This window comes from Podarcis bocagei (assembly GCF_964188305.1).
Source record: "Podarcis bocagei genome assembly, chromosome: 7".
Classification (NCBI taxonomy): Eukaryota; Metazoa; Chordata; class Lepidosauria; order Squamata; family Lacertidae; genus Podarcis; species Podarcis bocagei.
The window spans coordinates 78,797,402-78,809,194 of NC_138132.1; the positions used below are offsets into that span (position 1 = coordinate 78,797,402).

Here is an 11,793-nt window from a genome sequence, read left to right on the forward strand (position 1 = left end):
CTCATGAAGCTCAAGAAACGTATTGATAAGCTGGAATGTACTCAGAGGAGGGTGACCAAGATGATCTCTAGTCTAGTTCTGGGCAACACGGTTAAAGAAGAATATACCTGAAGTAGGCAATCAATGTTAAGGAGAGTCTGTGGAGCAGATGTAAAGTTCTGTGGTATAGCTATGGTGCTAGAGGGATACGGAATTTGGTTCAGATCTGCTCCTCCCCAGTCCTATCCCCACATCACCACCCTGCTTCAAGTCACATCACCAGCATATGGTCCTGTCCTTCTGAATTAGCACACAGCCAACCAACCTGGAGTGCAGGAGACCAGCCAGAGCAGAAGGAGACCTCAAGAAAAGAAGGGTGCACAACTGCCAGCAATCAGCCTAATCTGCTGCAGCCCTGAGCCTTGTTTCACAGGGTTATCAATGAAAGAGGAAAGAAGGGCAAGGGGATGGCTTAGGGAGTGGGAGAGGGAGTTGGAGAGCAAGGGAGAGAAAGAGATGGCATAAACAGAGAGAAAGGGAACTGCCCCACCCACCAGCATGGGGCACATAGCATACCAGGACTTTGGTGGACTGGATGATATTTCACTGTTTTAGAATGTATTTGCATTGCCCTGCTTTTCAAATTGCTCTCCCTGGGCTCCTTGGGCATGTTAGGCAGAATAAAAGTGCATATGTGATATCAATTGATTGGCAGCTGGGTGTGACTTGCTCAGAATGGCCTGACTGGCCCAGAGGGGATGCCAAATGGGCCGAATTAGGAACTTGTCGTTCACCTCCCTTGACCTGCTCCATATGACATGAAGGACAAGCAAATTTGAAGAAAATCTGTGTCCTGATTTGAGAGTGAGTTCCAGGGCCCAACCCACATATTGGGAGCAGAAAAACCTGTTGGCACTGCTGGACAGACATATTGTAGGTTTACATTCAATACACCAAATGGCAGGTTTGAAGGCCATGATTTATTTTCAACTTCAGGTTTCTGGCAGGTCCTCTGAGGCAAAATCTGTAGCATGATACCCTCACTCACAGCTGGTCAACCAGACTATGTGCAGACTCGCCCTCTCATCCCCAAACATCCATCCTTAGGGAATTGGATCTATTGTCTCACTGCCCCCAGCATTCCATCATAATCACCCCCAATAACTTAACCCCATGTGATCCACTCCTGCCCTTTAGGATTGCAAGAAACAATTTTTGACTTCAATTTAAATCATGGGAGGCGAAAGCAGATATACAGATGCATGGGGATTATCTAATGAACTCATTCCCCACTAATTCCCCACTAGATTAAAATACTAACTCATTCCCCACTAGATTAAAATACTAAGCATTTGGCTATTTAAACCAGCCAAAGGTGGTTTGCTCAAGACATCTCTGGACTTCTCTGAAAGCAAACTTCTTTCCATCCCTTGAGAAAGAGTGAAAGACCACTAGTTTGGTAAGGACCGCATTTTCTCTTTGCCTGCAGCAGTTAGATCCAACCCAGTGCTGTCCTGGCTATTCCCCAGAAATACATGGAAAAAAGAAACTGCAGATGGAAATGCTCTGAGAGATGAGGAAATTTGGGCCAGAATCTCCTGAGTGGAGTGCTGGGCTTTACGGCACTTTTAAGATGCCTAATGTGTTTATTAGTGACCTTTCTTCTATACTGAAAATGATTTTATCATGCAATGTTATGTATAACTGTGTTTAAAGGAGTGATTAACAATCTATTATTTAAACAACTTTCTATTTAAATATGTTATGTATGCTTCTATTTATGTATGCTTCTATTTATTGATACTCTTTAATGAATAGTTTTAGATGGTTCCTTTTCTTAGCGAAGCACCAAGTCAATTTCTGTCTGCATGCCTGTCTGAGAATTCACCAGAAGAGGGTCAGTATTTAACAAAAACATTCAAAAAGGGGGTGTGAGGTTTCCTTATGGTTCTTTTTTCTAGTAGCAATTGGAATTGAGATTCTCTCTAGCAACATGGGATCTCATCTTTGCCAACCCCTTGGTGTGTCTTGTTCTGCAGACAAGACGTTACTTTCACTCTCCCTGGAGTTTAGGTAAGCAGAAGGGCAACCCAGGCCAGGTCTTTTAAGGTTAGTTGGGGACCCTTGCACAGCATCAGGTCAACTCAGGGGATGCTGGCAGTTTAGGAAACCCTCTCCACCTGATCCAGCACTAGCACTTTGAATGATTCAATTTCCTGGTGACCCTTAGCGCAGTCCCTCTGTCCTGATGGCTCTAGATAGAGATAGAGAGCCACTGGAAGTCAGCGGGATTTTCTATGAAAGGTTGGCTGGCTGGAAAAAACATGGGACGTGACATTCTCAAAATACAGTGGTACCTCGGGTTAAGAACTTAATTTGTTCTGACTTCCGGGTTGGTCGCCCTTTCACGGCAGACAGGAGCTCTTTCAGAGCTCTGCGCACTGAGACTGGGGGTGACTGCAAGAGCATTGCGGCACCCCGTTAAAACCTCAGATCGAGCGTTCTGAGGACCTGGTGTTCTGGTGGGTACCCATAGCGACTCCCTCGCTTCCCGGTAAGCTCTGTTAGAGCCCCGAAAGTGAGCTGGGTTCGAGACACGGGTTCTGAGCAACCAACGCGTTTCCCTCACTGCGTGAAGCTCCTGAGTCCGGCAATCGTGAGCAGCCAATTTCTCCAAGTAAACTTTAATTTGGACAATCGTGAGTAAAAAGGATAATAATTTGACTGAAATTTGGAATGAAAGGGATTTAAATTACAGAGGTCGATCCCTTTCCGCTGGAGAAAAAGTGAAAGCAGTGCTTGTTTACCAAAGACGTAACTTCAAAGCAGCTGTTTTAGCTTCTAAGTAAATATCTCCAACCCAGCAGGGAGAAAGGGGGGAAATTTAACTGTTTTGTTATCCTGCTAGAAACTGCTAAAAGATCAGAAAAGACTCTTGCTTTTTGGAAGTGGACCTCCCATCGGGGAACTGCCAGACTCCATTTTTATGATACAAAGAGAGAGGATACAATTGCTTTCATTTTCCGCTCTGGGTAATACATGGCATGTACTGTATTAAAATAATATATTATGAAAATGATGTATAGATGGTACTTAACCCTGGTGAAACTAGCAAAAATCTACAACATTAACCTATGTTGGAAATGTAAAGAGAAAGAAGGCACTTTTTAAATATGTGGTGGATGTGTTCCAAGGTGAAAGACTTCTGGGAAAAGAGTTATAATGAATTAAAAAAAATGTTGAAAAATACATTTATTAAGAAGCCAGAAGCCTTTCTACTTGGAATAACAGGACCAGAATTGCCCAAGAAGGATGTTAGACTGTTTTTGTATGCCACTACAGCAGCAAGACTTTTATTAGCCAGAAAATGGAAATTGCAAGAAATACCGACAATAGAAGAATGCCAGATGAAGATGATGGACTTTTCGGAGCTGGCTGACCTGACTGGAAGAATCTGCGACCAGAAAAAGGAGGAAACAAAGAAGATTGGAAGAAATTTAAAGAAGATATAGTGAGATATTGTAATATAAGATAATTAAGAAATCCCTAGAAGTAACAGATTAGGCTAAGGGATACAAAAAGATTGATAACAAAGATTATTATCGATTACAATTGGAAGTAAGGTTAAGAAGTTAGTAATGAAAGAAGATACTGATGTTATAAATATGAAATTGGGAACTGCTAAATATGTAATATGAGGAATTCCAGATTGGAGAGTCTTGAGGAAGTCTTTTAGCAATGTAAATACACCAGGGAAATAGAAGGAGAAAAAAATCTTTTATTTTGTGTGTTTTTATTGTTGTTAAGTTTTTATGTTGTGTCAAATGTATTTTTTATTCTTTTATGTTTTTGTCTATGTGTCATAAGAGAAAACTAATAAATTTTTTGGAGGAAAAAAATAATAATTCGTTTTGGAGGTCCATTCTTAACATGAAACTGTTCTTAACCTGAAGCACCACTTTAGTTAATGGGGCCTCCCGCTGTTGCCGCGCCACCGGAGCACGATTTCTGTTCTCATCCTGAAGCAAAGATCTTAAGCTGAGGTACTCTTTCTGGGTTAGCGGAGTCTGTAACCTGAAGCATCTGTAATCTGAAGCATATGTAACCCGAGGTACCACTGTATTAGTTTACCGGAATAGGGTGGATTGAGGAGTAAGTTTCTAAAGACAAATCTGATACAGCATGTTGGCCATCTTACGTGAACAAGAATGGACATGGACTACTTCCGGGTTGGCGCGAACAGCTAATGGCGGATTCCCTCCGAGCTCCGGAGGGAATCGGCTCCGCTGGGGACGGGTCTTGCCGCGACGGCGACGCGGGGACCCTCAAAAACCTCAGGCGCGGATGCCTGAGGACCTGGTGACTCGGTGGGCACCTTAAGCGCCCTCCCCGATCCACGAAGAGCCTTTTTAAAGGCTACGGAGAGGATATGGAGAGTGGCGTGGTGCTGGGAGTAGACCGCTATCCCAGCGGAGCGAAGCCGTGTGCCATGGCTGAAGAGCGCTGACTTGTTTCCTTAAATTCGGACCTGAAAAGAAGCAACCCGTGAGTAGATTGGAATTTGGACTTTAAAATAAATTACCTTTGAATTTGATTCGACCGGGGGATGTGTCAAAAGGAAGTCCGCACCCCCCCTCCTGCAGAAGATTTAAAGCAATAGCAGAGAACTAAGCTGGAGAGCCTACCCTTTTGGGGTGAGTTAAAAAGACATTAACTTTCACGATTTGATAAAAGAAGCTTTGAGCCGGAGTGTAAGAGTGGAATTTTAGAAGATTTTCTTTTTCTGTGTGCAACCCCCCCTCCCGGGCCCGGGAGCGTCCTGCCTCTGAGCCTGCTGAAGAGGAAAGGAGTTTGACAGCTGTTAAAACTGTCAAACGGGCAACTTAAAGTAAAAATCTTTCTACCTAAGATCCCTCTGGATTAAATGTGATACAATTGAATTAAAGTTGTTGGAAACAAAGAAACTAACGAGGCAGAGGGCTGTTGGAAAAAGACTACTAAGTATCAGATTCCCTCTAGGGGGATTTCTGAGACATTACAATGGCTGTGGATGGAAAGTTACTAGCGGAGCTAGAAAGAACGTTTTATCTTGTTGGAATTTTACAAGAGCAGAGTCTGACTATGAACAAACAGCTCATGACCTTGACTTCTGGAATAAACAGCTCTGCTGAATGTATTGAGGACTTGAATGAGAAAGAATCCACAGCTGAATTGGAAGAGATATCTCAAGAATTGAAGACTAAACAAGGAGAGGAGAAAGTACAGATGGAAAGTACCAACCAGGAAGCTACACTAGTGGAGTATAAACAAGAAGACCTTTGGATCACATGGATTACAAATCTGCGAAAGATGCGAAAGATGAAGGAGGAGGCCCCTATGCACTTGGAATACAGGAACTTAAAATAAAGAAGAAATATGATTGGGGCCTCCATTTCGAAGATGAAGGGTTTGTGGATCTTTTGCAGCAATGGTTTTCAAGTTCTCTTGTGGAAAGAAGATTTGATTTGAATGAGACAGAACTTCTTCGAGATTTACTGACCAACATAAAGGACTACCAACAAGACCGGCGGAGAGGGACTGAAAGAGATTTGAAGGCCTCGGACGTGAGGAACCCAGGCTAAGAACTATTATTATGGACATGTATTTGGGAAGGGACGGAAACCGGGGATGGGAGGGGGGGGAAACAGAATTTTAATAACACTCATGACTTTTCGGTTTAATTAATACGTATTTTATCTAATATAAACTGGGAAATCGATGGAAGGGAACCTGAGTCCAACTCAGGAAAGAATCTAAATTTTCTATAAAAAATACTATATTAAGAAGGTGAAGAGGAGAAATAATAACTTGCTGACATAATTATGGAAATTGGGATGCTTGAAGGGGGGTGGGGGGAAGTCAAGGAACAAGGTTATGAAAGTAAGATTTTTGAAATTATGCATGTTTTTGTCTTTGTCTATTTGTGTCTGTTATGTCTTTATAAAATTTGGAAAATCAATAAAAAAAATTTATTAAAAAAAAAAGAATGGACATGGACTACAACATCCAATGAGTCAGGCTGCACAGCAGAGGGCATCCCTCAGATGTTTTGTGATATTTTCCTTTGTAGTACCACATTGTTGTAGATATTGCTCTCGTGGCCTCCATTGCTCTGCGCTTGCTGTGTTTTCTGGAGTTCAGTAAATATATAATTGCAAGTTCCTCCTGCTTCTCCTTTCAGTTGATTCAAAGCGAGTGCCCTCTCCATCCATCATGAAGCATCTTGTGATCTTGCTGTCTGTTCTGGCACTCATGAGCTGTGCAAGGGACCAAGATTGCATACCGACATGTACAAAGAGTATGTAAGTATGAAAGGGAAAGGAAATTGTTTCAGATGCTCGGTGATGACATCCTTGTACCTGGAGAGGCATGGCTGACTGGTGTGTAGCAGATGATAAAATCCGAAACAAAGGAAGGCCAGAGTCCCACAAGGAGTACTTCAAAGAGGGTGGAGTCTCAGGAACACATAAACGGGCACCCAGTTGGCCTTCTGGAAATTCCTCAGCAGGGAAAGGGTAGAGGCTCTCCTGGTTTTAAAGCTAAGGAAAGGGAAATAGTGGGGATTTGTGAAGTCCCAGGAACATTCCTTGTTTATGATGTAGGTGTACTCAAAGCAGGAAGCTATTCTCCATTCTCTATTATTATCATTATGATCACCGTTATTAGTGTGCTCCATGCTCCCTAACCTGGTACCCTTCAGATTCTTTGGATGCTACAACACCTCAGACTGTTGGCCAAGTTGGCTGGAGCACTAGTGTGAAACATCTGGACGGCACTTTGTGCGTTCAGGAAGGCTGGTGTCATTGCACAATCAACCACTCTGCATCAATGAAAGATTGTGGCTAATCCACCTGCAAACCTACTAATTTGATGGATGTCAATTTCACTGTAAGCCTACGTCCACCTCAAAGGACACTAACTAACTAACTAACTAACTAACTAACTAACTAACTAACTAAATAGTGGGCTTAGATTCATGGAATCTATTTCGTCATGTCCATTGATGCAAATCCAGCCTACTCTGAGGACGGCGAAGATGGGATACAGTGCATTCTTGTTTACTAAGTGTCATGAATTCCCCTGAATCATTTTTAAGGATAGTTGTTTCTGCTGATATCCAAACAAACATTCCAGGAATCAGAGGCATGGTTTTTGCGGTGGAGGAAGCTGAATAGCTGTTCAATCATTTTAAATATGTACTGGCGTGTCAAGGAGTCTTGATAACAACGAGCGTAGTTAATTAAAAAGAAGATTAATTGCAAAAAAACCCAGATTCCATCCGAGCAGCAATCACAGCCATCCATCTCTAAACCAAATATCTCCCTTCTAAGGGTGGGTGGGTGTTTCCTACAGCTGCCGAGATCTTGGGGAACAGGGGGTCAGTTCACCCGTTCTCTGACAATGCTCTTCTGTTGTCATTTCCTCCCTCTGAACTGCTTTCATTTCTAGTCTCTGTATTTTGTACTTCGCTGGCACAGTATAATCCCCTGAGTTGCAATTGACTCTATCTCTTCCTGCCTGCTTTCTCTAGCTGACTGTAAATCTTCCCTGGGAGCTGGTTCATTCATGACATGGAGATTCATACTTAGATCTTAAGCTACATCTCTTTTTACTTCTAGGCATCCAACATGTTTTTGTGGTAAACGCCCTAGCGTGGAAGACAATGAACAGCATCTGAGCAGAGGAGGTTGGTTTGGACTGGAAGATTCTGGGGGATGGAGCAAAAGGATGATGAGCTTTTTAGATTTCCTTTCTCCTCCAATGAATTATTTAAAAGTCCTTCTTCACTGAGAAATGAGATCTGCACCATTTATGGTCTTGATCATAGTTCGCTAACATCTTGTCTTGAGCGCACATGGGAGAGCAGGGAAAAATTTTTCAGGCATTACACATAAACTAAGGCCAACCACACACATCAATCCATTCCATGGGCTTTCGAGTGTGATTTGGGCAGTGAGAGGGACACCTAGGCTGGCAACTTCCTGGTCAAGATGGCTTTCTGTTTTGGCTGTTCTGTCCATGCCAAGTCATCCTATTCCTTTAATTTTAGTGGACAAGAATTCAGCAGGTGTAACTTTGCTAACAAAGAAGTATCCATGATGGGAAGTTTCGGACCTGCTGAATGTCTGTCTTTTGCTCAGATATTCAACAAGGTGAATACTGCTCAAGGAAGATGAGAAGGCAATCAATAGAGGACTTGGGAGGAGGTTGTGGGAGGGCAATAAGGATGAGCAGAGAGTCATATTCAACTGATTTATATTCTGAATAGAGCTACTGGAATTAATGTAAGCCATTTTCTTTCATTTCAATGGGCCTACTTGAACTGGCACTAACGTTGTATACAGGTAAACAACACAGTTTAGCCTTGAGAAAGGAAGAGTGAAAGGGAGAGGAGAGCACTCTTTATATCAATGGAGGGCTGTCAGTTGGAAGATGGTAAAGAATCATGCTTTGCTGCACCAGAGGAGAGGAGTGGATCTTACAGCTTAAGTTATAAGAGGGCAAATTTTGGTAGAACTTTAGGAGGCGATTTCTGATGGTCAAATTTGTGTTGTTTTTGGGAGTGAGAGAGCAAGTCTGCCCCTTCTTTTTTAGCAAGCCACAAGTTGGGGATGCTTGTAATGAAAGGGACTGGACTAACTGACTTCCAAAGACCCTCTCAGCTCTCTAATTCTGTGATTCCAGCTTTCTTGAGGGCTGATCTTTCAGAGAAATTAATCACATGCCCTCTACTTTCTACTCATAGATGCAGAGGAGGCTATGGCTGAAGAAAACTGAGAAGCAGATTGCAATCAACCCAGATGCTCAGCAGGTTCACCAAAAGATCTCAAAGGCACACCTTCACTGCTTGATACCTCCACTCCATTCTCGTGTTCCATTAGCCCTGAACCCTGATTTTATGGGCAGCCACCCCAGTTGCCTCAAGGAACCTGTCAAAATTCAGCAATTGCAAATAAATTGTGGGCTTCAAGCCTGTTTGGTGTCTTGAATGTGAACCTACAAGATGTTTATCCTGAGGTGCCCCCACATACTGGGCCCTCCAACCTACTCTGAAAAGAAGAAACAGCTCTGCAAAACAATTGCATATGCTTCATGTCATATTCAAAGTGGTGTCCCCTTTTTAGGTAAATTGTTGGGCCCAAAAATATACTCGTGTCTGTCCACGCAAGTGAAGCTTTTCTCCAGAATTGAATCTCCTAGGACAGGGGTCTGCAACCTTTAAGACAAAAAGAGCCACTTGGACCCGTTTCCGAAAAAACAACAACAACTGGGAGCCGCAAAAACATTGCAACATTTAAAACAAATATAACACTGCATATATTGTTTCTGGCCTTAATGCTATATATACAGGATCGTGCAGTCAGCTGTCAATCTCAAGAAAAAAGGACAAATTAATAGCTAATTAAAATATTTAATTTACAACCAGGTAACCAGGTTAATGGGACTTTTGCTCCTGAACCTCAGTGCTCAGTGTCTGCACATCAGGGCTGTAAGACGTCACCTTCATTTTCACACAGGCTTGCAAGCTGTCATCTGTGAGGCGTGATCGGTGTTTGATTTTAATATAGTTCATGTTGGAGAAGACCTGCTCACATACATATGTGGAAGAGACCACAAGGGCCATCAAGTCCAACCCCCTGCCAAGCAGGAAACACCATCAGAGCACTCCTGACATATGGTTGTCAAGCCTCTGCTTAAAGACCTCCAAAGTAGGAGACTCCACCACACTCCTTGGCAGCAATTCACCAAACTTTCACCTGCTTAAGTTTAAAAAGGGGCTTCGCTTAAAAAGGGGCTTCAGGCAACTAACTCCACGTGGAATTCCACGCGACCGCGACTGCATAATCAATGCCACAAAATGCCAAAGAAAATTAACCAGGGCCCCAGTGAACCATAAATGATAATCAGTGCCTGATGTAAATAATAATTAATAATGAGGGCCCAATGTCATCCTCGTCATTATAAAAATAATCCCTCTCTTCGCGCCGCCCAGCCTCCCAAGAAAAAAAACCCACTTCAAACGGTCACAAAGCACAAATTCCACGCGACCACAACTTGCTATGCCCAATAACCAATGCCCCAAAATGCCATAGAAAATTAATCAGGGCCCCAGTGTACCATAAATCATAATCAGTGCCTGATGTAAATAATATATAATAATGAGGCATTCGTCATTATAAAAATACCTTTTTTGACACTTTATATTATTTCTTTGTTTGAGCCCTCAGAATTACTCCTCCTCATAGAAATAAACATTAAATTAACAAGTTACCTTTTTTTGAGTGTGTGTTGTTCAATCCCCTTCAAAACAGTGACCAGTGTATATGCCCCCTTTCAATGCAGCCTGCTTACAAAGGCGGGACGACAAAGACCAGCAATAAGCTGTTGCATAACGTTCCCCAAAAACTTTCCCCTGCTTAAGTTTAAAAAAGGGGCTTCAGGCAGCTAACTCCCACATGGAATTTCCTATAGTAAGATGGCGGCCGCCTCAGAAGACCACATGGGCAGATAAGATGGCTGCTGGGACGATCCAGTTCCCCAGCAACAGCACAGCTGATTCCGAAGCCGGCAAAGCAAGTGTTGGAGCTCCGAAGCCACAATGCTGCGCATGTGACCAATAGCGAGGACTTACTTTGCTAGAGACAAGCCCCGACGCTACCACAAGCCTCCCTCTCTTCGCGCTGCCCAGCCTCCCAAGAAAAAAAACCCACCTCAAACAGTCACAAAGCACAAATCAGTAAACATAATAAACATTAAATTAACAAGTTACCTTTTTTTGAGTGTGTGTTCTTCACTCCCCTTCAAAACAGTGACCAGTTTTGAACAGTGGCTTCAGGCAACTAACTCCTCCGCCTCCTCCCCTCGCCTCCTTCCCTCACGCCCTCCCCTCGCCCCCGCCCCTCGACTCCTTCTCTCACGCCCTCCCCTCGCCCCTCGCCTCCTTCCCTCGCGCCCTCCCCTCGCCCCCGCCCCTCCTCGCCTCCTTCTCTCACGCCCTCCCCTCGCCCCTCGCCTCCTTCCCGCGCGCCCGCCCCTCGCCTCCTTCCCTCGCGCCCTCCCCTCGCCCCTCGCCTCCTTCCCTCGCGCCCTCCCCTCACCCCCGCCCCTCGCCTCCTTCCCTCACGCCCTCCCCTCGCCCCGCCCCTCGCCTCCTTCTCTCACGCCCTCCCCTCGCCCCTCGCCTCCTTCCCGCGCGCCCGCCCCTCGCCTCCTTCCCTCGCCCCCGCCCCTCGCCTCCTTCCCTCACGCCCTCCCCTCGCCTCCTTCCCTCGCCCCCGCCCCTCGCCTCCTTCCCTCGCGCCCTCCCCTCGCCCCTCCCCTTGCCTCCTTCTCTCACGCCCTCCCCTCGCCCCTCGCCTCCTTCCCGCGCGCCCGCCCCTCGCCTCCTTCCCTCGCCCCCGCCCCTCGCCTCCTTCCCTCACGCCCTCCCCTCGCCCCCACCCCTCGCCTCCTTCTCTCATGCCGTCCCCTCGCCCCTCGCCTCCTTCCCACGCGCCCTCCCCTCGCGCCTCCGCCCCGGAGCCGCAGCAAAGGCTTTAAAGAGCCGCATGCGGCTCTGGAGCCGCAGGTTGCCGACCCCCGTCCTAGGAGAAAAGGGTAACCTGTTGAATTTCTCCCAGACAAACACATCTGTTAAAATCACCAAGAGACTCCAAACTAGACATGTATACAGTTTTACATTAATCTAAATATACTGTGAGTTCTCACTGAGTGCCCAGTCTTTAGCTTCTGAACAGCAGGGGACTTGCCTAAGCCTCATTGAACTGTCGTTAC

The 11,793-nt window shown here is 44.9% G+C and overlaps 1 long non-coding RNA gene across 7 annotated transcripts; it reads left to right on the forward strand.

Moving 5' to 3' along the window:
• Positions 1-2,259: 2,259 nt before the first annotated feature.
• On the forward strand, positions 2,260-8,989 carry LOC308591229. 7 transcript variants are annotated; one of them, XR_014010076.1, is made up of 4 exons: positions 2,260-2,283; positions 6,200-6,320; positions 7,638-7,705; positions 8,765-8,989. It is a non-coding gene; the product is annotated as an uncharacterized lncRNA (long non-coding RNA). The 7 variants fall into 7 exon arrangements; XR_014010077.1 differs by lacking the exon at positions 2,260-2,283 and adding an exon at positions 2,382-2,533; XR_014010078.1 differs by lacking the exon at positions 2,260-2,283 and adding an exon at positions 2,382-2,501.
• Positions 8,990-11,793: the final 2,804 nt, after the last annotated feature.